Source organism: Manacus vitellinus, unplaced genomic scaffold, assembly GCF_001715985.3.
Source record: "Manacus vitellinus isolate BGI_N305 unplaced genomic scaffold, ASM171598v3 scaffold_15_pilon, whole genome shotgun sequence".
NCBI classification, from domain to species: Eukaryota; Metazoa; Chordata; class Aves; order Passeriformes; family Pipridae; genus Manacus; species Manacus vitellinus.
Genome location: NW_021939122.1, coordinates 3,538,996 through 3,561,806, shown reverse-complemented (window position 1 = coordinate 3,561,806; position 22,811 = coordinate 3,538,996). Strand labels below are relative to the sequence as shown.

Genomic DNA, 22,811 nt, shown 5'->3' with positions numbered 1-22,811 from the left:
AATTTAATCTTCCTCTCTGAGACATTCCCAGCAAAAGAGAGCTAGCTCCCTCATCTGCACTTCAAGCCACAGACTTTCCCCCATATTCTCTTAGTTTTCCAACAAGGCTATGCTACAGAACAACTGAGATCTCTCAGCATTTGTAATAGGGTAGCAGAGGACACTATGCCATGCCACATCACCACTTTAAACAGGAATATCAGCAAGTCTCAGACCACCACCATTTCCCCTTCTGCAGAATTTGGTAGAAACAAACACCAAAAAATCATTCTAGGCCTTAGAAATGACCAGAGGCCCCCATAGACTCAGTATATTTTTTCTGACAAGAGCTAAGAGCAGGTGCCTAAGGAAAAATGTAAAGAAAATAAGCATATAATGACACTTCCTTCCCTCCCTCTCTCCCTCCCTCCCTTCCTCCAGCTATTTGATTTTGACATTTCCATTTCAGTGTTTCTACACTGCCATTTCAAAGACCAGCTAAAATTAATAAATCTGTAGCAGCATACTACTGCCATTGCAAGCCAAAGTCTGTTTTCCAGCCTCTCAGTGCAGAGCGACCCCTGTGGCACCATGTCCCCCCAGTGCGAGGGCAGAGGGGCTCCCACGCCCAACCAGCACCTCCAGCCTCTCTGCTGCAGCAACTTGTGCAAAAAGTCACCAAGGGGAAGACACGACTGGAGTCAGCAAGTGAAGATGAAACAGCAAAGCTCCAGTTTTCTCAGCCGGTGAAAGCTGGAGAAACAAGACAGTGACAAAATTCTCATCACTTGCCTTCAGCTACTGAAAGAAGGAGGAGGTTCAAGTGCCAACATGACACAATAAACAAATACAAGATTTCTTTCAAGAAATGCTGGCAAACATATTTTCTGACAAAGCCTTTCCTCCAGTAAAACCACTAATATTATTACCTTGTAGCAACCTTTCCCCACACTCTTGGCACTTCCCAGAAACAAACAACTCCACAAGTAAAAGTGTAATACTACCCCTAAAAGTACATACTTATATGGATCCTAAAGACAGCCTAAAGTTCACACAGTTGGTCACAAGCTGTGTTTACACACACTAGGATCCATGAACCCCTTGGTATTACTGTACTGGGAAACCAAAAGAAACAAATTAAAAGGAACAAACTATATAAACTTCTATTAGAAGAGTTTCCACTTTTCTGTTCAAGTAATGAAGAAATTAGACTATCAACATCACAGAGTAAAAGTCAAGATGATTTAAGTACTTCTATTTGTATCTCCAGTGAGCACCCTGAAGAGTGGGCCAGATAAATTTATTCTTTTTTCCAGTAATTCATGGCCTTGTACTTATATTAATATGTGTACAACAGCAGCAAAAAGAAAAAAAGAAAAAAAGTATTAAAAATACCTAAAAGAGAAGAATCTTTTTAAAAAGTCATAGTGTGCACCTTTGACATTGCAGTTTCTACACTCAGTGTCATTCAAAGCTGCCTTCTCACATGTATATTTTTCAGTTTATCAGCAAACAACTTGTCCAATTTTTCTTTGGATTATCCAGCAGGTGGACCTGGTAAGGGAAGGAGAATTCCTGCCCTCTTGCTTTATGGGAAATACTCGGGATATGTGTATCCTGAGTATTACCTATTGTACACATTATAAAACAAAACTATAGCAAACTCATGTGCACATTAAGAGGAAGTGGGGAGCTTGGGCTTTCACAGACACCAGCAACTTTCCAGGAACTTCGAGAGTCAAAGGAGGTCAAATTAGTGAATCGGGGCAGGCTACAGGTGATGGTGATCTCAGTCACAATTAACTATGTGAACAGAGGGGTTAAGTGTACTCCAGCCTAACATGACATTTGTTGCCTACAAAGGTACAGATAAAGCCATACTGGGTGTTTTCACTCTCTCAGAGAGAATGGCCACCATTCAGCTTAGGTCTTCGCCTGCAGCAGATCCCACAGTTTGACCAAAGCCAGCACTGCAAAGCAACATGGAATCTGAATACATGTGCATTTGGGAAAAGGAAGGAGCAGCACCCCAGCTATCCACTGTAGGTATAGCCTTTGGCTTCACATTTGAGATCAACTCAGAATATGGGCAAAGGACCTCCTTTCTGAGCTTGCTACAGCACTCAGAGCAAGATTTTGTAAACCCGTTCATGAAACATCCCTGCACAGCATACACTGACCCCTCCCCATAAGCCATAGTTTCCCACATCCCCTGCTCTTCAGGCTGTTTTAAAAGCCTTACTGTTCCCAGTCTTACTCAGTCACATGCAATGAGCCAAGTAAAGCCCAGTGGATTCAGTCTGGAGCCTTGGTGTCAGCGCAGCCGCTGAAAAATGAGCCATCACCGTGACTGCATTAGGAGGGTGGAGGACACCTGCCTGCAGAACAACTGACACAGGCCAAAGCAGGCCCAGTCAAAGTCTTCAATAAGCTCTGACATGACACAGATGCCATCTCTCATGTACAAACCCTGCTTGTGGTCCACATCTCTCAGGGCACACCACTTCCTCTTGCTGGCAAGATAAATGTCTCTTCATCTCCCCAGTCATCCTTCCCATGTTGCCAGTGGGATATACAAGGCCTGTGTCAACTGCTTTATTCTGTGTTAGCCTTTCCCATTAACAAGTTACTTTAGTTACAAAAACCAAAGAAGAATTTCCAAGAGCCTCTAACCTGAAATTCATTTCCCCTCTTTTCCTGCTAACCATTAGTTTATTTTGTGCCACCGTGATGGAGGCAAGTCATAGAGGGAACAACCTTTCCAGGTCTGGTGGTGAAGAGGTGGGAAGGAAATGTTTCACCACTGAGGTTACCTTCCAAACACCTACAGCCACAGAAGTTGGCACCTACAGTCTGCTGCAATAATTAAGAATTCTACCAGCTGACCATTAAAACTACCCACTAAACCACCAATTTCACCTGTTCCATTGGCTACTAGAAAAAGTACCATTTCTTGCTTTACAAACTTCTTTCTTGCTCAGAGTGGGATGAAACACAAGGAAAACCAGTGCTGCAGTGGGAAGTACTGGGAACCATTCCTGCACTAGCTCATTGTAACTCCCCTTTGAAGCAACACATCCTCCAGCTGACAACAAAAGTGCAGTCACCTTCCTCCTAATGTGAAGCAATGGAGATCACCAACCACAAATGCTGACAGGCAGACAGAAGCACAGCAAAGGGTAGGAATTCTTTTATCTCATTTTATCTGCTGTGGCCAGGAGGCATTAGTGCACCCATTGCAGTCCTGACACAGGAAGAAATGTGGTGCAATTGCACTCCCCCTAAGAATGGTGCAACTGCCCTGCTGGCCAGCCTGGCATCTGGGAGGCATTTGCTGGAAGGTCTCCACTCAGTTGTGGTGAGCATAACAGCTTATTTTAGGTCTTCCTGGGCATACTGAGTTAGTGTCATTTAAAAAAAAAAAGCCTACATCCCTGAGAAAGGAAGAACTGCAGGGTACAAACAGAACTAGCAAAATGAATGAAGTTTTCAAACCAGAAGATGCTGAGTTCCCCAGCTTTGAATGGTCAAACAACTTCCCCTTTCTTGCAACAAAACAGAACAAAAATGAGTACAACTCTCTGTCACGGTCATTTCAGACCTTGTATCTTGTAAGAAGGCCTTCAGTCCAGAGTCCTTGTGTAGCCAACTCTCAAAGCACAGCCCCCCATACCACCTGCAACAGAGCTCTCCCTTTCCTTCCCCCTGCCCCTTATGCAGCACCCCCACCTCCTTCCCCTGGTAGGGCTGTGGTTCTACACATTCTCCTCCATTTTGCCTCCTGCAGCTTGCACTTTCCTCTGCAGCCCCACATCCTGCAGCAGGCGTTCCCCCAAGCCTGTTCCCCCAAGCCTATGTCCTGCAGCACCACATCCCCCCAGTTTCCTGCAACTCAGCAGGGAGACATACCCCTTCCCCGGGAGGGCAGCCCTCCGCTGCACACAGGGCAGCCCCAGTCCAGCTCTCCCATCTCCATTCCCATCTGCAATGGCACCAAAACTGCATTTTACAAGTAAATCACGTGCTCAGCTGCTAGTTTGGGTGCAGAGCCAAGAAACACTCTGGTGCATGGGGGAAGGGAGCTGATGTATTTTTTGTTTCATGTGACCAGCTTACCAGAAACTTCACTGAGACCAAGAGCAGACTCTCCACCCACACCCCTCCTTCACCACCAACCCCTTCCCCCAGACACTCTCATAGCAGAGATGCAGAGCAAACACACCACAGGAGAGTCTGGCATCTCACATGCCTACAGCCAATCTTCCAGGCAGAAAAGAGGTGAGACACCAGCTTTGCACCCCAGCTGATCAGCTGAAGGTGTACATACGGGGAGCTGATCTTTCCTGTAAAGCCCATGGGCTGCAATGCAGAGACAGGCAGAAGTTGTGGGTTAGGAAATTATGGGACAGGAGGCTGCAGTCACATTGCTAACTTACACATACACTCCACACAATATTGTTTTGGTTAGAAAGTTGGGAGGGGGGAATGTTTCAGATCCAAGAGGCTGGTTGTAGGATGTACATTTAAATAAACAGCATCCCAACAAGCTTTCACAGAGATTAAGAGAAGACAAGTGATTTGTTAAATAAATACACAGCCTAAATTTTAGAGGGGTTCCACATGCTTTCCGCAATGAGATGGACAGGACAGTACACATGACAGCATGTCTTAGGTCACATAGAGCTGTACAATAATGTTTTTCCTTAGGTGCCCTTTGTAGAGCTCTCTTGAACTGCCCTTAGACCTGCACAGCATGAGCAGAGATTTGGGAAAAATAGAAATTCTGGCAAATTTTTAGAAGACAGATACTTAAATGGGGGAAAAATATGTTAGAAAACAAACAAAACATCCTCATAAAAGAACAACTACTTCTGTAGCATATTTTGTTGGAGAATCTCTAGGTGTGTAACAAACATTTACTATGCAGCCAGAAAACCTTTGAAGCACAAGGTTTCTTTCCCTACCTTTAAGGAGCTGGAGAAGAAAAGCAGAGGCACTGAAACCTGAGAACATGTCAGTGACAAGTCTGTGAACAAATTCAGATCTTTGGAATCTGAGCCTCTCACTACCCTGGTTTTCATCCTTCTGCAGAAAGAGAAATGAAGATAGAAACAAAGCAGTTCAGATCTAATGGATTTTGAGCACCCTCTCAAAGCAAAAACTGATAGAGGCAGCATAAGCACTGCTGAGATACCTCATCATGTCTCACTCTGGGAAGCATGAAATCCTACCTCAGTGTCATACTAAGACCTAAGCAATTTTTACTATTAAGGTCTGGTGTCCAGAATTCAAAAAAAATATTAATTTTTTTTTTAAAACCAGCATTTATCCTGTTTGGGTGGAACTGCCACTCAACAAATCCTGCATTGCACTTGACAAGAGCACATTCTGAAAATAGCTTCCTTCACATGAAAGCTCAAGATCTGGACTATCTGGTGAGCAAAATAGCTTTAAAGTGGTCTCCCTCTCCCATCGCCATGCTTGCTTTCAGATTTTCAGGGAAAGAGGTACCTGACTTGCATCTTTTTCCAAAAAAGCAGCTGTTATGCTACAGTTTTGATTTATTTTCTGGCTAAGTTAACTTCTTGTTTTGATGAATGTTTAATGTTCCTGGCTAGATCAGTTTAGATCTTGTTTGCCTGCAGGCATTTAATGCTGCTACATTACTGCAATACTAATTTTAAGGTCATCTACAGCTCCCCCCACCAAGTCTTTTGCTATTGTTTGGATCAAGATTATGTGGTGCATTTTGGCATTGAATTCCACAGCACCATATCAAGTTAACAGACACTTATCACATCTCCAGAGATGGCCAGATTTGCTGATTAACAGACAACACACCCAGAAGAGCAATCCTCACTGATTAGGTCCACCTCATGTACTGAGCCACAACAAAGACTGAAGATGAGGGGCTGACACTGTAGCTCTCAGGGCACTCAGTTCTGTAAATTGCTGCCTATGCCAGGCAAAAAAAAAAAAAAAAAAAAAAAGAGAGAAGAAAAGGAGGTGTGTCAGAAGGAGAAAGAAAATGCAGTGAAACAGTTATTAAAGCACTAACACTGATGGCTACAAAGGAACTTTCTCTGTCGAGGTTCAGTTTTAATAAGGTGACAGTTAAGACGTCAAGCCAACATGTCTGAAGACTAAACCCTCCCTTTTCTGTAGAACACACAAATGAGAGTAGTGGCAGAAACAGCTTTTCCACACTACCCACTAGACAGCCTCAGCTCTGACCTAAAACAGAGGTTGAATTACAAACCAAAAAAAGAGAATGGACCATGGTCTGCTATGGCCAGAGCCTGAGAAACCTCCACAGTCCAATATGAGCTCCATGGAGCACAAATGTGGGCTCCAGACTGCAGCACCCCTTTTAAAAGAAGCTCCCCAACAGGCACCATTCTCAACAGATGGCATAGTAAAAAAACGTCTCCTTATGCTTCTTCATTTTGCTATCTCTACCTAGACAGCTGGTCCAGCCAGATGAGACTCAGGACTCCGCTCATCCTATCACTAAAACTGCTATTTCCATCTCAAGGTGAATGCTAGCAAATGAGATCCCTACTCCTTCCTAAGCCTCTGTCTTCTTCATTCCTTCTGCCAAGCATTGTATCCAAATACTGCAGTCCTTCAGCACGGCAGGCAGAGGACAACTACAGGTGTAAACTGGGAAGATACTGCTGCAGCCCCAGCACAGAAATACATAGCTCATATAGCTCACTAGAAAGCTGAGGAACATGGGAGAAGTACAGCCCATTATGTAAAATAAATAACTAGATAAACAATCATCTGTGCTGTAGGGCCAGTCTCTGCAGCAAGAAGAGGTTCCCAGGTCCTGTGACCCAGCAGGGAAGGGGAGCAGTGGCAGGGCAGGCGCCCCTTTCAGGACTTAGGGACAGCAAGTCTCCCAAGCTGCTTATATCCAACACAGCCAGGATTTGAAGCGACAGCAGCCAGAGGGCAGGAGGGCCTAGAAAGCGTGTCCTCCAGGCCCTGGTAAATGCAAGCGTAAAATGTGCTTCGGCACTTGCAGACAGGCACACATACAGGAGACAAAGATGACCAAAGAAGTGTCCAGAGGGAAGCCAAAGCCACAAGTATGAAGCGTGGGAAGGACAGAGCACCCACCAAAAAGAGCAGAGCAAGGAAAATGGGATCATGTGAGATGAGAAAGCCCAGCTCAGAGATAAGACTTGTTGGCCTGGGTTAAAGGGAGCAAAGGACAGCACAGTGGCTGTTCAGGGCAGGCTGTTCTCCTTCACAGACCATCACCCTCAGAAGCAGCCTGCAGCCTTACAGTTCACTCAGAGTGTGAGTGAACTGTTCACAGTTCAACAGAGAGTAAGTCTGGCAACTTCTGATGAGTTTAGCAACTGTTATGATCACAAAGTAATAAGTTTTCCATTTTACAATTATTAAAACAATTTCCTGTTCTTCATATATTCATTCCTCCACCACACCACAAAATGTGTTTCTCTGTTCAACTGGAGCAAAGCCACGAGACCCTCCAGTCATGACAGACAAGGGGGCACCCAGAGAGGCCATTCAGCCTAACCACATCAGCCAGCATTCAAAACAGTGGCCATGCTGTCAGTGAATCAGCTTAGGAAGCTTCTGCCTCCAGCCCATTTGCTTGTTCTCACCTCCTCAGCCAAGGTTGTGCCAGAGCAGCTGTTTGGGTGGGCAGCCCTACAAGCAAGGAAGGAGGAGAGAGCAGAAAAGGCAATTTCAAGTCTTCTCTGAAGTCAGTTAGCTACCAAGGCAGTTGATAAAATTAACAACCTTAACAGAAACTGCCCACTGCAAACAGCAACCAAATAAAGCTGCTAGTTCCCAAATGGCTGATGACCAAGCCACAGCTGCAACGGGGGGAGGAGAGGGGGAGAGCGGCATGAATCCTCGAGTGAGTCACTCGCTCCCTGCATCCCTGCTGGCCTAGATAAATGCTGCTGCCAGTCGATGATGGGTGCTGCAAACCAGCTCTTAAGCCCACAGCATCCTTGCTGCTCATCTCCTGGTGGGCACAAAGCCTGCACTGAACAAGTGCAAGTGGGTAACCAGGAGAGGTAGTCACATTAGGTCTCTGAGGTTCCTGTATGGTTCCAATCAACTTTTATGTCTCTTCTTGTCCTTGCTCCTGCTTTCAGGTGTTCTCCCCCAAGGGCTGGAATCTCAGGCAGGTGAGGATGCATTATAAAGCTCCCCCTTTTAGACAAGGAAAACGTGAAAGCAAATAGATAATAAAATAAAAATAGCAATGAAGATGCTGTGTAGGAAGTTGCTCTGAGTCCCTGTACTGGCATTAGTTTGTTCACAGTGCTGGCTGCTCACTTCTACCATCTGCACAACGAGGCCTGATGGATCACATCAGAACTGCCTTACCTCAGTGCAGAAGTTTAGGATGAAGGCACAATTACCCAAAGCATAAAATGCATTGGAATTAAGAGCAAATCATATCGAGTCTATACCATATGTGTAACATCTCCACTACAGATGCACCAAGGACAGGGAACCGGTCTAAAACAGACACTCCAGCTTAGTTAGATCTCTATAAGACAAAAGAAAGCCTCAAGTACTGTAATACTGAGGCACTACATCTGCAAATCCTGCAGTAAAGTCATTCATTGTTTTAAGAATGAAGGGGTTTAATTAAGTCCTGTAGTGCCCAATGCAATCCCTATGGGAGAGCTATTAAAGCTTTAACTGTCTGCACCCACTGAGAACGTGACAGATTTCTTCTACCTGATTTTATAAGTGTACAAATACACCAGAAGGAATGGAGTGAGAAAAGGAAAAGTACCTTGAAGGAATAGACAGTCTCAGTTTGCTGCATCTGCAACTCTGATGTAAACGCTGGATGCTGAGGTTTTCAGGAACAGAAGCTGGCTAGCTGATATTCACACCAAGAAGAAAAAGTCAGGCCACAAATATGAAGTTTCAGGCTAATTATGTTAAATTTTGCAGTTTTCTAAATTCCACCTTCTGTGTCACACAGTTCTGAAAATTTCCCCCATGACTCTTGGTTGTGAAATTACAAAGCACTCAGAATCCTGGGCAAAACATGGTTGCCTTCACAATCATAACTGCCCAAGGTTGCACCAGCTTCTCCTCCAAACCATTATCATAAGTATTCCAGGGAATGCAAAGAAATGAAAGAACATCTTCTCCTTCATCTAATCCATTTCTCTCTCTGGCCTGAAGACATATCTTAGAGTGGTTTCCCCACTCCTGATCACAAAAAAACCCCAATCAACAAACGGCAAGAGGATCACAGTGTTGCCACACATGGTTAAAAGCAAGGAATATGCACAGAAGAGAGAGCAAACCAAGGCAGCAAGTAAAACTTTGCACAGGGCACCTGCCTCAACCCAGAGCATGTTAACAGCAAATCCTACCAAGTACACGTACATGCCATCGCTTCATAAAGGGTCACTGATATAACTAAATATTGAGGAAAGGTCAACAGATTAAACTACTTGTGCAGTCTTTCTACGGCTCCCTAGACAGGCAGGATTGTTTGGAAGCTTTGATGCCAGGTTTCTCTAATGAAACTGCAGCCAAACCAAGCATATCTGAACTCCTTTACTGCATTACTAACAAGTGAAGAGGAAAGAGATGATAATTTCTGCAGCCTTCACACCAACACAGTTCACACTGAGAAACAGAGCAAGAGAATGAATGAAACAGAGTGGCCAGGACATGAAATGCCAGACCCTACCCTGGGATGGGCAAAGCAGTTACACTAGTCAGGAGAATACTCTGTCCAGTCTCCAGCTGGGTAGTCCAGCCCACTGACTCTCCTGAAGCACTCAATGCTGTTCTCCATTCCAAGAAACTGTCTGAGTAGCAATGCCCTTGTGCCTAAAAAACCCACAACAGGCCCACCCAAGACAATTCATGAGGCCTCTGAAAATGCAAAGATGTCCTGCATTAAAAAGGTCTGTCTTCCACCCAGCTCTGCCAAAGGTACCCTAAAACAAAGAAAATCCCTGCTTTAGAAAAAAATGGTCCAGGGACTAAACAAACTCTGGGGAGCCAGAGGAAAGCATCTTCCTGTTACACTGAGCTCTCATAAAAATACGGCAATGGACAAATCAACCAGTGGACTTAGAGACCTGGGAAGACTTATTTCATTCTATCAGTCAACTTGGTCCATCCAATACCACTCTAGTGTAATCTCTGCTTAACTTCCCTGAGCATCTGGTTCCTGTGCACAGAACACACGTCACATGCCCCAGTGCTTATACATCTGTGATAGAGGCAGATTTATATCAACTGGCTCAGGTCCTGCTTGTGCAATTGATCACCCTTTGTCATATTTAAAACAAGCATTTCTTTAGCCAAACTCTGAAACCTAGGGCAAGAGACTGTTCACCGAGTTGTCAAGGAGATTGAGAACTCAGAAATAAAAAGTCTGTGGGAGGAGAAAGTCACCAGGATTGTTGAGCCTCTGCAGGATAGAGCAGGGGTCTGTGTTCTTTAGAGAAAGAAACATCTTTAGGAGGAACAGCTTGCTGCTACCAGCAATTATGCTACATTTTAAACAGCAAATATGTTTCCATTTAGTGATGAGAGTTTGATTTAATGTATGATGCCAGTACAGGTTTCTTGCTTTTGAAGACAAGTTTCCCCTCTTACACTCCTCCCATCTCACCATACTTGTGGACTCCTTCCTTACTTCACATTTCTAACTAACAGATTTGTGCTTTTAAACAAAACAGGCTTTTATTTTGAAAGATAAACAACTAACCAAAAAGGTCTATAGAAGAAATTGCCTACTTTGGATCTTTATAGTAAAAAGCAAGTAACTTTGTATAATCTTAATTCAGAAGTTACCCAAAAGACAGCTGTGGGTCACTGCTGGTGACCTGTGGAAGTCAGGCAGGATGATGACACTTGGCTATCTCCGCTTGTACGTCCAGACTGGGGAATGAGAGGCTGGAGAGCAGCCCTGCAGAAGGATCTCGGATTCTGGTTGAGGGCAAGCTGAATATGAGTCAGCAGTGCCCTGGCAGCCAGGAGGGCCAACCCTGTCCTGGGAGGCATCAGGCAAAGCATCGCCAGCCAGTCGAGGGAAGGGTCTGTCCCGCTCTGCTCTGTTCTGGGGTGGCATCTCCTGGAATATTGTGGCAGTTTTGGGCACCACAATATCAGAAAGACATTAAGCTATTAGAGAGTGTCCAAAGGAGGGCAATGAAGATGGTGAAGGGCCTTGAGGGGAAGCTGTATGAGGAGCAGCTGAGGGCACTTGGGTCTGTTCAGCCTGGAGAAGAGGAGACTGAGGGGAGACCTCACTGCAGTTACAACTTCCTCATGAGGGGAAGAGGAGGGGCAGGTACTGATCTCCTCTTCTCTGTGGTGACCAGTGACAGGACCTGAGGGGATGGTCTGAAGTCGTGTCAGGGGACGTTTATGCTGGATAGGAAAAGGTTCCTCACTCAGTAGGTGGTTGGGCACTGGAACAGGTTCCCCAGGGAAGTGGGGAAGTCACAGCACCAAACCTGACAGAGTTCAAGAAGTGTTTGGACAACTGTCAGGCCCATGGTAGGATTCTTGGGGCTGTCCTGTGCAAGGCATGGAACTGGACTTCAATGATCCCTGTGGGCTCCTTACAACTCAAGATATTCTGTGATTCATTTCTACAGGCACCCAGGAGACCTGTGAGTGCAAGTGTAGGCACGAGCACACAGCTCCCCTGCCACAGGAGTAGCAACTAAGGTCATCTGTAAGCTGGATATAAAGAGGGGGTGGCAAAAGGCTGTAGTGAAGACTTGGTGTCACACCAGGACAGGCAGGGAGAGCAAATAACGAGAACAGGTCACGATCTGGCTGGGGGAAGGGCAGGATGGGAGCTGCAGAAGCAAAGAGAGAGAAAATGAGGCACCACCTTTCCTGAGAAAAGAACGGAAAAAAAAAGAAGTTTGAAAATTCTCTTTTGTAACAGTGACATGTAAACTACTGCTCTAGCAGACACAGAAATGTCAGATGAATGTGACACTGTCTGGTTTGCACAGAGGGAAGGAGGAAGATGCACTTGATGGCATCCTCAAAAGAAGACGCATGGTCTTACTGAGTACTGCTCTCCTTTGCTCCCTCCAGGAATTCACAAGACAGAGTTGGAAGGGCAGTATTTGATGGCATTAAGACATCCTTTCCTGTCCTTGCTGCCTCGAAAACAGAAATATATTTGACATGCAAAATAACCTGACCCAACTTACAAGCAGCTTTTCTAGATTTCTTTTCAGAAAAGGTCAATGTGACAAGGTCAGACAGGCTTTTATGGAATCTGCTTGCCAAATCCAAGACAGCACTCAAGAGCATTCTTTTTCCAAGTCCCTTACAGTTCTGTCTCAGATGATGAATAACCTTTGGGACCATGGAGGCAATTCAGAGCAGGGTTCAGAGGACTTCTGTGCGCAATTTTTCTATTTGATATATAATTTCCACCTAAAACTAAGCTTTCTATTGAATTACAAGTCCTTCTTTTCAATAATGCACTTACCAAACACATAAGTAGCATCTCCCTAGACGTCTTGGCAAATATTGTCTTTGGTTCTTTTGGTAGCTTGTTAGCATACTGTGTGTATCTCGTGAGGGCCAGGCAGCACGGCACTAGCACAGTAAACTTTCTCCAAAAGCTTTGAGCAAGCCCACAGGCTTTCTAACCTGAAGGCTGGCAGCTGTCTGTTGGTAGAAAGCCAAGAAAAAAATAGGATGCCCCCTCACAAGAACCAGACACACAATCGGGAGCAAGCGTCTGAGCAGGGTCCAAATGTGCAGGACTAATGGCATGCTGTCAAAGGTTTCATCAAAAAAGTTAAAGCGAGGTTTGATTCCCCTGCATTGTGGACATGATGCAGGTTCCAATATGAGAAGCAAAGACCAGCAGATGGAACAGAAAATCACTTCAGGAGTGCACCATGACCCTCACAAAAAATGAATACACAAATTACCATCTAGAATTAAGTTTCACATAAGAAAAAGAAGCAATAAGATGCCTTTTGTAAAAGACCTGCATGCCCTGCTACACCACTGTTAAGAGTAAAATAAAACAGGAGGAAAGATCTCTGAGCAACTGCTTTTATTTTAGTGAGACAAGAGGGGAAGGGAGAAAAAAAACCTTCATTAGTCACTGATAGGACTGATAGGATAAGTTGTATTTACAAAGAGTGTGTTAGTCATCCACTATTGTTTTTTTTTTCCCAGAGGAAGCTGAGGAGGGCTTTTCATAGCTTCCATGGGAGACAAGGCCTTCATGCCCCAAAGCACAGCCACTGCACACTTCACCCCAGGAAGCACTCCTGATGGCACAAGGTCTCCACATCCCTCCACCCAGCCGCTGCCTTCTGCTCTCTGACAGACACCGACCAGGAAGATGCCGGTGGAAAACGGATCCTTCCGATTAGCATTGGCCCACACTGTGTCTCAGGGCTCGGTCTATTAAACACACATCAAAACAGCATTGCCAGCTCTGGTGGGAGGAAGACGCAGGAAAATCCTGAGGCTGCAGCTTCTCTAGTAGCTGTCACTGCTCACATGAAAGGAAAGGAAAGGAAGAGTGCAAGGCAAGCAATTCAGAGGTTTTGCAAAGACAGCCGCTCCTCTTTTCCTCCCTAAAGTCGCAGCATGCTGCAGAAAGCCTAAAATACACAGAGACTCTACCCCAGCCAGGGCAGCATGAAGTGTCTGGACTACAATGTACTTCTGCATAGCTTCTGTGCATGCCCCAGCTCTCTGAGCACACCTCATCCCCTGCAGTCAGACAGGAATCATCTCTTCCTGAACACCTCCTGACTGTGCTGGCTATGGCCAGCAGGAAAGGCTGCAGCAAGAAGGACCTGCCCTGCCCCTCAGTATGGAGGGAGCACCGAGGAAATGCTGTGGCCATGTTGCTGCCAGCATCTGCAGAGAGGTTCACCTGCTAGAGAGCTGGAGGGTCAGGCAGGCTGAGGAATGCAAGAGTTGTCACAGAGTAAGTATGCTGTCCCTTCAAATGCTGAGCTGTTATCAACTCTTCAAGAGTTTCTGATGTGAGGAATCTGTCTCCTGTTCACATGAGCAATTCTGGGAAGTTAGCAAATTCCCAAGAAGAGGCCTGCCGGCTTAGTATATGTTTTACTGCTACTGTCCTACAAATCTGTTCAGTCCTGTTAAAAAAATAAACCAAAATCAAACCTGTAACCACGCTAAAGTCTGCCCTGCTAACAGTGATTTTGCTGCCTCCTCCCCCTGCCCAGCCACTCATTCATCTTCACACAAAATAGCAAAGGGATTACGCAGATGTTGCTTTGCTATCCTGACCTTCTTAACCTATGCCCACATGCCATCACTGATGTTGTGCCTTCACCATCCCATCAACCATACGTCAGAGGCTAATTCCCTTCTGGCTGTACCCTCATTCAGAAGCTGGATGATAATTCTCATCTCCTGCCACGTAGCTTCACAGGAACAGAGACAGGAACTCCCTGCATCATTGGGAAGTGAGGTCAGAGCACAACCCTAACTGTAAACCACACCTGAAAAGAAGGCCAACACAGGCAGTGTACCTAGAGTTGTATCTGACTGAGGGGCAGCAGGAACTCTGAAAAACTGAATGCTCAGAGCAGAGATCCACAGCAGGGACAGCATAGAGCATCTGTGGATGTGTCCCAGGGAAGAGTAAGGGGTAGAAGAAACTGCACCATGAGGGACAGGATTTCACTCTAGTGCTCAGCAGAAGCAGCAGTTCAAATGGAGCTGAGGCAACTGCAAAGGAACCACAGAAGGTGGCTGAGCCATCAGTTTGTATATCAGCTACACCTGGGTGAGCCTCTGCCTGATCCAGAAAGAGAGGCTGCATAAGTCCTGCAGAACAGGTCAGCAAAGGTTTTCAGAGTCATCACTTGACCACACTACGGACAGGAAAGTTGCATTTGATCCAGCAAGGATAAACTACCTTTGCTGACCAATTCCCAGCTTCACAGGGCCTGAGAAGAGATGCTACGGGCAGCCTAGAATAAAACCATGGTGATGTCTGGAGAGAGGGAACAAACAGCCTTGATTCAGAACAGTATCTCAATAGATCTACAGCTGTGGAGATTCCAGGTGAACAGGAGGAAAGACTCCAAAAATTGCTCAGCAAACTGGAGGAAGCATATAGCACACAGCACACACAGGACCAGGCAGGGGAAGGTCTCTGGCAGGGACAAGAGGCCTTGCCTCTTGCCAACTTCTGCATGGCCATGACTGCAACGATCACCGACACCACCACTGGTGAGCCTAGTGTCAAAATGCAGAAAAAATGCAACTGTCAGAGCCTGTCCACAATCACCCAAAGCACGTAGAGAAGCAGCAGGTACCCGTTATTTTGATTTCAAGAATCAGATCAAAGGTGGTCTTGGTCTCAGCCTTGCCATTCCCACAGTTCTCCCCTATTTTCTGCAGTGCTCAGCGTCTGCCCTGGGGAGCTGTAGGGCTGACACATCCAGAGGGCAAAGCAGAGTCACCTTCCCAAGAACAATTTTCTCTGGAGCTTTGGAGCAGGGGGAATGGAAATAAAAAAAAAAACCTAGACAAAAAAATCAAGGCCTCTTCAAACCAAAATCCCACAGACAAACCACATCCTAACTTCTGAGACTTACACACCAACACAGCTAATAGCTCCCAGAGTTTTCCAGGGTGCATAACTGTGGTGAGGAATACACCTGCCACAGTTGCATTTTCATTCCTTTGGCAGGAAAGGTGTGTGGAGGAGCAAAGCAAAGCATACTGCAGCAAATGGATTACTGGGCTTTTTGGTCACTTTCTTAGTTTTTAGATCCCTTTTTTATACTTCAGAAGCCATTAGAGTCATGGTGGTTCCCCAAGCACACCGCAGCCACAGTACTATCTCACCTCCACGACAGTAAAAATACCAGCATCCCTAACACACCACAGCTAGCAAAGACACAGGCTATCAAAATCCCAGGCTTTCCATGACCCCCTCTTCTGCTCTACTGTGAATGGACAGATGGGTGGCTCTCACCAGCATCTTCCATCCATCTGCCTCCTCACCTCGACTACGGGGACAACAAATCAGCCTTCCCTTGGATCTAATGATGATGAATCCAGCACCACAGACAAGCTGTTGCCTGTAAGGACTCCAGTGATCACACAGGTTTTTCTCCATAGGGTTAGGGGCTGGAAAAGTTCCAGGAGGCTGAGCTGTAGCGAACAAGACTCTGTGCAAGGGGATACCACGAGCAGCTGTTCTCTGGGAAGCCAAGACCTTCGCTTTAAAAGTGCAGCAGCAGAGTGAGAGCTGGAGTAAAACTGAAGTGATAAGCAAACTGCATAACAATTTCCTCTGGAGCTGGCATTCATAAGCAAGAGACAGACACCCAGCTTCTGATACTGTTCCTGCTGAGCACCTTCTGTCCTTGCAAAAGAACTCAAAGCTTTATGGAGATGTCTACTCTGCAATCAAAGGTTTAATCACAGCATGAATAGATATATCCATGTTAGCACTACATTCACTAGCAGGAGTAGTAATGGTGGGATTCATAGACTTTAATGCAAATTGTACAGGCCTGCTGGGGACTTACATATGTGCCTAAGTTGTGAGCCTCCACTGAAACCCACATCACTGCCACTTCAATGCTATTATCTCTATACCACTGCGAATAAAGTTAATGAACTATGTCCTTCATGCTGCAATCACACCTTCTGCTACACTGCCAGCAGAGAACAAGCTCTCTCTTCATCAGCTTCAGATGGTCAGTACTTGAGTAAAGACTAGGAGTAGCAAAGTAAGAGGAACGGAGAGAGGAAAAAAGAAAATACAGACACAGTGAGATATTACTAATTACACATGCTAGCAGCACTACCTCCTCATTCAAAACTGTGGTCACCCCCTCCACCTGCCTTTTTACAATCACACCACCGCACAGATGGGACAATGCTGGTAGTTATTCTGTTCAACTTATGCCTCAACTGTATATTTGAGCATGCTATCCCTAGGTTGAGCTAATGTTCTCCCAGATCTGACAGTCAGAAGTGCTTTGAAATTGTATCAGAGAAGAGACTGTAAAAAAAACACAAAAAAGGCCTCAAACACCCAGCACTTCATCCTTTCCCTTCTAAGTGGTAGGCATCAGAAAGAAAAGATGTTTTCAAAAATATCTTTCTGAATTTGTAAAAATTGGGCTAGGTATAGGGATATGGGTACAAAAATGAGGGTACAGAATTGAAAGAGGCTTTGGACCAGAGAGGTCAGAAGAATGACACCAACTAAGCCATCATTAATAGGAGTGAACTCCATCCCAGTTAAGCATGTGCTTGTGGTACCACCTGCATGCTGCCAGGAGCTCGGGATTCTGCACCATACTCAAATTACGAGCTGTGGCTGGCTACCCAAAGCCAGTCAGCCAAGGAAACTGAGAAGCAGATCACCCATAACCACATAGTGCTACTAGCTCTGGATGTGTGTTTTGAGACTTCCGAAACAATGAGGTCCACGAGGGCTCAGGTGTACTATTGCTGGAACAAGAGCAAGTCCCACCAGTTGATTGTCTATCCTTCATTTCTCTTCCCAAAGTAAACCCCTCAAAATACATAATTTAAGAAAATAATCAACACTGCTAACAGAAGTGTTGTGCTAACACACTCCTTTCTTCCCCTAAAATTCACACGATGTAAATCTTTTTAAGAGTCCCTGAAGCTGGAGACACACATGCTAACAAAAAACCCAGAGAAAACAAAGATCTGGAACCAGTAGGATCTACAAACCAGTTCATTTTGCAGGACCAGAAGTAACAGGGAAAGGGGGCACAAGAAGGACAGAGCAGAAAAAAACACTCCATTCAGTATCCACCACTACCAGCCCCCTATTGGGCAAAGAAGCACTCACCAGTACTCCCATATACAATGCCTTGCCATGTCAGGAAAGCAAGGACAAAAAGGAAGGCTAAGAATAAATACACAAATTGTTATTAGAGCAATACAATATTTCAGAGAAACCAGTGGCCTCCCCAAGAATTCAACAGGATACTTTAAAAGCTCAGGGAAGGGGATGGACTTGCTTACTTGTTACAGAAAGCTTATACAAAAGAATACTGTTAGTTTGTTTCAGAACTCTTCCCAAAGGAATGGAGGGAAAGACAGTTTGTTGACAGGACCCGAGGAAAGAATGGATGTTCCTTGTAAAGCCCTGACAGCAAAGGTGCTGGGGTGAACAGTAACAGCCTGTCCAGCTTGCTGTGATCACAGACAGCACACTGCCCTGCCTGCGCACGCAAACCCACGTGCACGGAAGGCGTTCCTCCCCACTCCAGGGCTTAATAGTGAAAAGGTTTGGATGACGTCCCACGAGGCTACGGAGGGGATGTGGTTCTGCCCAATGGCCTGGAAAAGCTACATCTTGAGATGCACAAAGGCAGAGAGCAGCAGCTGAGGGGGAAGGTCTAGGGAGATTAACGTGTTTATCTCCTCGCTTAAGTCTCTTACCGGCCAATGGTTTCAGCCCGATGGCAGCAACAGGACTAAAAATAAGAACTCAGGCATTACCAGTGACTCACCGTGTGGGCAATGACACTGTGAGGGATCACAGAGAAAACCGCTCCCACTCCCGGAGCCTCGCTCTTGAATTGTACAAAACGACTTCCCACAGAGGGGGAAGTCCCCACTGCGTAGAGATCCCACTATCCCACTGCAGAGAGATCTCTCCATTCAAGTGATCTTAAGACTGGATGTCATTCTGTTCAACCATGCAGTGGTTCTAAATAGATAATCATACCAATCTCAGACCCAAATTTTGGGTTCAACATCTGAAACCGAAGCTTGAGAGGATAGATAACACCCTCAAGACCACACTTCCAGAACATTAAAATTCCCTGCTAGAGGTGATGCTAACCACTGCTGGCCTTCCTTTCTGTCCGCATTACGTCTGCCAGTAAACAGGCACAGCAATTCCAGGATGTTGCATTAGAAGAGTTCCTTCAGTAGACTAGCACATATCTACAGAGCTAGCACCACAGCAAGAAACCACTGTTTAAAAGCCTGAAGAACTTCACACTTCCTCCAAAAATCCCATATACCCTTCAGACGGTATCATAGTAATTCAGCTGCATAGAGATGCAATAGCATCTGTGAGTCCTCAGGTATGCTACTGGAATTGAGGATTCCAGAGTTACAGCTGTATGAGTTAAACATTCCACTACAGCACGGATTCCCCTGACTTTCTCCCCTGAAAGGTTACAGCTAAGACAAAGCCAGATTTTTTGGAGTATCTCTAGGAAAAAAGAGATCACTCTCCTGGCACTGTCTGTGGTGCAGATTTGTCCAACAGCAGGCACAGGAGATCCCTCTGTTGCAATGCTGGCAATCACTGCAGTCCCATCCTTCCCCTGCCTCTTTCCTAATGCCCCTACATCTTCTTTGCTTCTGGTGCTGGCACAAGCATTTGTGCAGCCTGCACTGAACTGGATAGCTGAACTGATCCATCATTAACCTGGTTCACCACGCATCTATATAAAGAATTTGTGCTAGTGCAAAGAGGGAACAGTCAGAAGAAAAGCTGCCTCTTTCAGCAGCAGCACACAGCTCGTGCTGGCTGAGACTGCTCAGGAAGCTATGGGGTACTATTCAACTACCCTTTGCTGTGATCCTCTAAGATACTGCTCACATGCAGTTTATATCAGACCATATGATGTTCTAGTCTTTTGACTGAATTACCACTACTCTGCAATCCATCATAAGAGAAAACTGTTCATCAGAGTTCCCCTAATATTCTCCCTTCTTAACTCCTGGCACTCGCATAAGAGGCCATCATTTTTCTAAGCACATAATGAAGATCAATCTTTACCATCCTCTCATCACATAGTGAAGAAAAATAGTTTTGGAGACCAAAAACTAGAGTGAGAATAAAGCAATTTATTTGAAAATTGCAAGGAATCAGCAGTGCAGCCCTAGATTCTGCACCTAAAAGAAAGCAGAAAAACCCGGTCACATAATACCAGGATATCACATGCAATCTGGATTATAGCAAGGCAAATATGACATTGCTATTAAGACAGCAGTGCTTTAAAGATGGGCTGTTCAGCAGTTAGCGAAACACACTGATTTCCCAAGAAGCAATTATGCAGTTGGCTGCTTACAGTCAGAATGAAGGACCTCTCCCATGAGAAAAGACAGTGCCTGATACCCCTCAGGTTGCCTACTGTTCTTTAACAAGAACAGCCAAAACTAGAGTGTACGGACTCCTAAATCTGCACTAAGGTTCCCCCCACTCATTCACTATGTTGGAGAACTTGCAAGGAGCAGCATCTCCACCCGTGTCTATGAGCATACAGAGCAATTCTCTCTCTAGCTCTAGGTGGTCAGGAAACCACCACGACAGAGCACTGAAGCATTTACAGTGTCTGAAGTTAAAACTGGAAATGGTTAAAGCTCCCAGTTTGCTCTACAGGAACAGAATGGACCACACATGAGAATTATTAAAATATTAGAATAATAGGACACTTGACTCCACGACTAAGAGAAATAGAAGCTTCAAGGGGTCAGCAACTCATCTAGAAAAGCACTTCAGTGACTGCTTATGGGAGAAGTTTTTTTCTTACTACAGCCTATACATAACCCTTCCCTGTAAGAGAAAAGCCACAAACTTGGCACCACAGGAAAAAAGAAAGTGAAGACAGGTCTGGAGAAAATAGTTACCAAATTGCCCTGGTAGGTTTGGGAGGAGAGGGTTTCAGAAAGAAGAGCCAGGCAACGCCACCAAGAGCCGGGGCTGGCAGGAAGAGCTGCAGCAGACTCATGCTGATGGCAGCCTGCACTGCTGTGGGCTAAGATAAACCCATCTTGGTCTTTCTGATCCGCAGCACAGGGAAGACAAGATAAGCAGTCAGTCCGGAGAGGGAAAACACCCAGATTACCAGGAAAAGAGGGGATTTTGAAGAGTTTACTTTGTTTATCAAATAAGCAGGTCCCCACACAGGAGGACCTTGAACATTTCGCTCTTTGAAGTCAGAGGACGAAGAGGGCAACACATCTCAGAAATCCAAATGTCTGCATCTCTAAGGTACTTTTCCAGTCTCCTCTGCCTCCTGCTGAGCTGAAACATATTTTGCCCTGTCCAAGGCAGCTATTCTGACAAGAAATTGTCTTTGGGAACTTCTGGTTGCCTTCATGATAACAAGATGCATCCTTGAGTCTTAACCACTGGGCAAAATCAGTTTGCAGCTCTGTGGTGATCAGATGCTCCCAGGAATATAATTTGGACAAGAGAAACAATGAGTCATATTTTGGCAAAAATACACCACAGATCTTTATTTTGCATCTTCCTGTGTTCATCAGTGCAAGTTAGATTTGGCTGCTTCCCTCTCCTCCTCACACTTTTAAAAGAGTAATAACCACCACCACCCCCCAACTCCAAAAAAAACCCCAAAACAAACAAAAAACTCAGCTTTATTATTTCTTCTGATTTTTTTCTGAAGCATCATATTCCCAGCAGGCTAACTCTCTTCATGATGTTTGAGTTACTCAATAGGATCATTCGGATTCAGCTCCAGTTTGAGACGCAGCCATGTTCTGTGATTCCCCAGCCTATGACTGCAATTCAGTGGCCCCATTAGCACTGTCAGCTTGAGATATACTTTGAGATCCTTCAGTTTATGAAATATTATTACAAAGATAAAATATTTGCTCCTGGTTTAGTTCATAAGATTCTGATTAGTAAAGCTCTGAGGGTATCACTAGACCATCTCTAATCATCTACCTCAGTAGGCTGGAGTGACCCAAATCATGAAAACTTGTTAGCAAATATTTAATGATATAGGAAAGATCCTTCTGCTCAGCACATACATTATTAAAGTCTCCATCTATCACTCAGAAAATACATGTTAACATATAGACAGGTCATGACTAAGCATCAAGAAAAACAATTTGAAATGTCCTTCAAATACAATACAGATCCAGATTGTTCATACTGGCTGCAGAAAGAACACTCAGCATTTTCTATGATGCCTTCTAACACTGAATTTTCAGGTGCTTTAAACAGCAACTAATTTAGCCTAATAGCCCCAGCTATAACAGAATATACCATTTTGTAGAAACACAATCCAAGACACAAAATTGTCTGCATTTTAGAAAGTTGAGGCCCAATATGACTCTCTGCTTTTCCATAGATGTTGCCTGTCCAGCAATCTCGTTTGCTCTTACCAGACATCAGCTACTTTTAAAAGAATGAGATGAACAAAAAGGAAAATAAAAAGAAAGAAAATAAAAGAAAGAAAAAAAAAGAAAAAAAGTGTTATTGAGCTTTCTGTCTGAATTTAATATCAAAACTCAAAAAACACCTGAACGCAATGAACTGCTTATCATCACACCAGCTATGAGTAAGGCAAGATCAGACAACAGATAGCCTCACCATCTTTTACCCTGTTTTTTAAGGAAAAGGGCAATATTGCCCAAGAGATACCAATTTGTTATAGGCACTTCTAATAAAGGGCACTTCTTTGTCCTATAAATGGCCCCTCCTCTTCAATACCAGCTATGTACAAACTAAGCTGTAATGTACAAGTGTTAAATGCACCTTGAAGTGGCAATCAGCCATTTATCCTGATCCACTCTAGTCAAAAGACATTCCAGACATCTTGAAAGAGGTGGTAGGTTGTGACAAACTTTGTTCCCCATACTCTTTTGCACACTGCTCACAAGCCATAGGAAAGGACATAGAAGGAGGTGAAGTGGCAGCTACTCCAAAAGTCATTATCTCTTACCAAAGAATTCATAGATGTAAAAGCTTTCCTTCTCTACCAGCCAACAGTTAGCCCAGCAGTGTGAGTAATAAAACACTGAATGACCGAGCCAGTGAAAAGACA

The 22,811-nt window shown here is 44.9% G+C and overlaps 1 protein-coding gene across 13 annotated transcripts in view; it reads right to left on the bottom strand.

Annotated features, from left to right (window-relative positions):
- CAMK2G (calcium/calmodulin dependent protein kinase II gamma) overlaps positions 1 to 22,811 on the bottom strand; it is a 118,134-nt gene that overhangs the window by 71,076 nt on the left and 24,247 nt on the right. Inside the window, exon 1 of one of the 13 annotated variants that reach the window (XM_029958528.1) lies at positions 20,647 to 20,665. The exons of the other annotated variants lie outside the window; for them this stretch is intronic. The gene's annotated coding sequence lies outside the window, so the exon portion shown is untranslated. Of the gene's footprint in view, positions 1 to 20,646; positions 20,666 to 22,811 lie in introns of those variants that run through there. 13 annotated transcript variants of the gene reach the window in all.